The sequence below is a fragment of the Rutidosis leptorrhynchoides genome, chromosome 8 (genome assembly GCF_046630445.1).
Source record: "Rutidosis leptorrhynchoides isolate AG116_Rl617_1_P2 chromosome 8, CSIRO_AGI_Rlap_v1, whole genome shotgun sequence".
Classification (NCBI taxonomy): Eukaryota; Viridiplantae; Streptophyta; class Magnoliopsida; order Asterales; family Asteraceae; genus Rutidosis; species Rutidosis leptorrhynchoides.
Window position 1 is genome coordinate 302,733,132 of NC_092340.1, and position 5,429 is coordinate 302,738,560.

The following is a 5,429-nucleotide window of genomic DNA, read 5'->3' on the forward strand; positions in this document are numbered from 1 at the left end:
GATAACATACTGTAAGAAACAAAGATTTCTTGAGGTTGGATGATCACCTTACAAGATTGGAAGTGAGCTAGCAAACTTGAAAGTATTCTTGATTTTATGTAACTAGAACTTGTAGAATATATGAAGAACACTTAGAACTTGAAGATAGAACTTGAGAGAGATCAATTAGATGAAGAAAATTGAAGAATGAAAGTGTTTGTAGGTGTTTTTGGTCGTTGGTGTATGGATTAGATATAAAGGATATGTAATTTTATTTTCATGTAAATAAGTCATGAATGATTACTCATATTTTTGTAATTTTATGAGATATTTCATGCTAGTTTCCAAATGATGGTTTCTACATGTGTTAGGTGACTCACATGGGCTGCTAAGAGCTGATCATTGGAGTGTATATACCAATAGTACATAAATCTAAAAGCTGTGTATTGTACGAGTACGAATACGGGTGCATACGAGTAGAATTGTTGATGAAACTGAACGAGTATGTAATTGTAAGCATTTTTGGTAAGTAGAAGTATTTTGATAAGTGTATTGAAGTCTTTTAAAAGTGTATAAATACATATTAAAACACTACATGTATATACATTTTAACTGAGTCGTTAAGTCATCGTTAGTCGTTACATGTAAGTGTTGTTTTGAAACCTTTAGGTTAACGATCTTGTTAAATGTTGTTAACTCAATGTTTATAATATCAAATGAGATTTTAAATTATTATATTATCATGATATTATCATGTATGAATATCTCTTAATATGATATATATACATTAAATGTCTTTACAACGATAATCGTTACATATATGTCTCGTTTAAAAATCATTAAGTTAGTAGTCTTGTTTTTACATATGTAGTTCATTGTTAATATACTTAATGATATGTTTACTTATCATAGTATCATTTTAACTATATATATCCATATATATGTCATCATATAGTTTTTACAAGTTTTAACGTTCGTGAATCACCGGTCAACTTGGGTGGTCAATTGTCTATATGAAACATATTTCAATTAATCAAGTCTTAACAAGTTTGATTGCTTAACATGTTGGAAACATTTAATCATGTAAATATCAATCTCAATATATATATATATATATATATATATATATATATATATATATATATATATATATATATATATGGAAAAGTTCGGGTCACTACAGTACCTACCCGTTAAATAAATTTCGTCCCGAAATTTTAAGCTGTTGAAGGTGTTGACGAATCTTCTAGAAATATATGCGGGTATTTCTTCTTCATCTGATCTTCACGCTCCCAGGTGAACTCGGGTCCTCTACGAGCATTCCATCGAACCTTAACAATTGGTATCTTGTTTTGCTTAAGTCTTTTAACCTCACGATCCATTATTTCGACGGGTTCTTCGATGAATTGAAGTTTTTCGTTGATTTGGATTTCATCTAACGGAATAGTGAGATCTTCTTTAGCAAAACATTTCTTCAAATTCGAGACGTGGAAAGTGTTATGTACAGCCGCGAGTTGTTGAGGTAACTCAAGTCGGTAAGCTACTGGTCCGACACGATCAATAATCTTGAATGGTACAATATACCTTGGATTTAATTTCCCTCGTTTACCAAATCGAACAACGCCTTTCCAAGGTGCAACTTTAAGCATGACCATCTCTCCAATTTCAAATTCTATATCTTTTCTTTTAATGTCAGCGTAGCTCTTTTGTCGACTTTGGGCGGTTTTCAACCGTTGTTGAATTTGGATGATCTTCTCGGTAGTTTCTTGTATAATCTCCGGACCCGTAATCTGTCTATCCCCCACTTCACTCCAACAAATCGGAGACCTGCACTTTCTACCATAAAGTGCTTCAAACGGCGCCATCTCAATGCTTGAATGGTAGCTGTTGTTGTAGGAAAATTCTGCTAACGGTAGATGTCGATCCCAACTGTTTTCGAAATCAATAACACATGCTCGTAGCATGTCTTCAAGTGTTTGTATCGTCCTTTCGCTCTGCCCATCAGTTTGTGGATGATAGGCAGTACTCATGTCTAGACGAGTTCCTAATGCTTGCTGTAATGTCTGCCAGAATCTTGAAATAAATCTGCCATCCCTATCAGAGATAATAGAGATTGGTATTCCATGTCTGGAGACGACTTCCTTCAAATACAGTCGTGCTAACTTCTCCATCTTGTCATCTTCTCTTATTGGTAGGAAGTGTGCTGATTTGGTGAGATGATCAACTATTACCCAAATAGTATCAAAACCACTTGCAGTCCTTGGCAATTTAGTGATGAAATCCATGGTAATGTTTTCCCATTTCCATTCCGGGATTTCGGGTTGTTGAAGTAGACCTGATGGTTTCTGATGTTCAGCTTTGACCTTAGAACACGTCAAACATTCTCCTACGTATTTAGCAACATCGGCTTTCATACCCGGCCACCAAAAATGTTTCTTGAGATCCTTGTACATCTTCCCCGTTCCAGGATGTATTGAGTATCTGGTTTTATGAGCTTCTCTAAGTACCATTTCTCTCATATCTCCAAATTTTGGTACCCAAATCCTTTCAGCCCTATACCGGGTTCCGTCTTCCCGAATATTAAGATGCTTCTCCGATCCTTTGGGTATTTCATCCTTTATATTTTCCTCTTTTAAAACTCCTTGTTGCGCCTCCTTTATTTGAGTAGTAAGGTTATTATGAATCATTATATTCATAGATTTTACTCGAATGGGTTCTCTATCCTTCCTGCTCAAGGCATCGGCTACCACATTTGCCTTCCCCGGGTGGTAACGAATCTCAAAGTCGTAATCATTCAATAATTCAATCCACCTACGCTGCCTCATATTCAGTTGTTTCTGATTAAATATGTGTTGAAGACTTTTGTGGTAGGTATATATAATACTTTTGACCCCATATAAGTAGTGCCTCTAAGTCTTTAATGCAAAAACAACCGCGCCTAATTCCAAATCATGCGTCGTATAATTTTGTTCGTGAATCTTCAATTGTCTAGACGCATAAGCAATCACCTTCGTTCGTTGCATTAATACACAACCGAGACCTTGCTTTGATGCGTCACAATAAATCACAAAATCATCATTCCCTTCAGGCAATGACAATATAGGTGCCGTAGTTAGCTTTTTCTTCAATAACTGAAACGCTTTCTCTTGTTCATCATTCCATTCAAATTTCTTCCCTTTATGCGTTAATGCAGTCAAGGGTTTTGCTATTCTGGAAAAGTCTTGGATGAACCTTCTGTAGTAACCAGCTAGTCCTAAAAACTGGCGTATGTGTTTCGGAGTTTTCGGGGTTTCCCACTTTTCAACAGTTTCTATATTTGCCGGATCCACCTTAATACCTTCTTTGTTCACTATGTGACAGAGGAATTGAACTTCTTCCAACCAAAATGCACACTTTGAAAACTTAGCGTACAATTCTTCCTTCCTCAATACTTCTAACACCTTTCTCAAATGTTCACCGTGTTCTTGGTCATTCTTTGAGTAAATAAGTATGTCATCAATGAAAACAATGACAAACTTGTCAAGGTATGGTCCACACACTCAGTTCATAAGGTCTATGAACACAGCTGGTGCATTAGTTAAACCAAACGGCATGACCATAAACTCGTAATGATCGTAACGTGTTCTGAAAGCAGTCTTTGGAATATCATCTTCTTTCACCCGCATTTGATGATACCCGGAACGTAAGTCAATCTTTGAATAAACAGACGAGCCTTGTAGTTGATCAAATAAGTCGTCATTTCTCGGTAGTGGGTAGCAGTTCTTGATGGTAAGTTTGTTCAACTCTCGGTAGTCGATACACAACCTGAATGTACCATCTTTCTTCTTGACAAACAAAACAGGAGCTCCCCACGGTGATGTGCTTGGTCGAATGAAACCACGCTCTAAAAGTTCTTGTAATTGGGTTTGTAGTTCTTTCATCTCGCTGGGTGCGAGTCTGTAAGGAGCACGAGCTATTGGTACAGCTCCTGGTACAAGATCTATTTGAAATTCAACGGATCGATGTGGGGGTAATCCCGGTAATTCTTTCGGAAATACATCGGGAAATTCTTTTGCAATGGGAACATCATTGATGCTCTTTTCTTCAGTTTGTACTTTCTCGACGTGTGCTAGAACAGCATAGCAACCTTTTCTTATTAGTTTTTGTGCCTTCAAATTACTAATAAGATGTAGCTTCGTGTTGCCCTTTTCTCCGTACACCATTAAGGGTTTTCCTTTTTCTCGTATAATGCGAATTGCATTTTTGTAACAAACGATCTCTGCTTTCACTTCTTTCAACCAGTCCATACCGATTATCACATCAAAACTCCCTAACTCTACTGGTATCAAGTCAATCTTAAATGTTTCGCTAACCAGTTTAATTTCTCGATTCCGACATATATTACCTGCTGAAATTAATTTACCATTTGCTAATTCGAGTAAAAATTTACTATCCAAAGGCGTCAATGGACAACTTAATTTAGCACAAAAATCTCTACTCATATAGCTTCTATCCGTACCCGAATCAAATAAAACGTAAGCAGATTTATTGTCAATAAGAAACGTACCCGTAACAAGCTCCGGGTCTTCCTGTGCCTCTGCCGCATTAATATTGAAAACTCTTCCGCGGCCTTGTCCATTCGTGCTCTCCTGGTTCGGGCAATTTCTAATAATGTGGCCCGGTTTTCCACATTTATAACAAACTACATTGGCATAACTTGCTCCGACACTACTTGCTCCGCCATTACTCGTTCCGACACCATTTGTTCCTTTTGTTCTATTAACCCCTGGTCCGTAGACCTCACACTTCGCCGCGCTATGACCATTTCTTTTACACTTGTTGCAAAATTTGGTGCAGAACCCCGAGTGATACTTTTCACACCTTTGGCATAGCTGCTTCTGATTGTTGTTGTTGTTGCGGTTATTATTGTTGTTAGGATGATTGTTGTAGTTGCTGCTGCTGTTGTTGTTGTTGTTGTTGTTGTTGTTGTTGTTGTTGTTGGGCCGTTTGTTGTAGTTGCGATTGATGTTGCGATTGTTGGGATAATTGTTGCGATTATTGTTGTAATTGTTGTTGTTGTATTGGTGATTCTTATCACCGTTTTCCTCGCACTTTCTTTTGACTTGCTTCACATTGGCCTCTTCAGCAGCCTGTTCTTTAATTCTTTCTTCAATCTGGTTCACTAGTTTGTGAGCCATTCTACATGCCTGTTGTACGGAGGCGGGCTCGTGTGAACTTATATCTTCTTGGATTCTTTCCGGTAATCCTTTCACAAACGCGTCGATCTTCTCTTCCTCATCTTCGAATGCTCCGGGACACAATAGGCACAATTCTGTGAATCGTCTTTCGTACGTGGTAATATCAAATCCTTGGGTTCGTAACCCTCTAAGTTCTGTCTTGAGCTTATTGACCTCGGTTCTGGGACGGTACTTCTCGTTCATCAAGTGCTTGAATGCTGACCACGGTAGTGC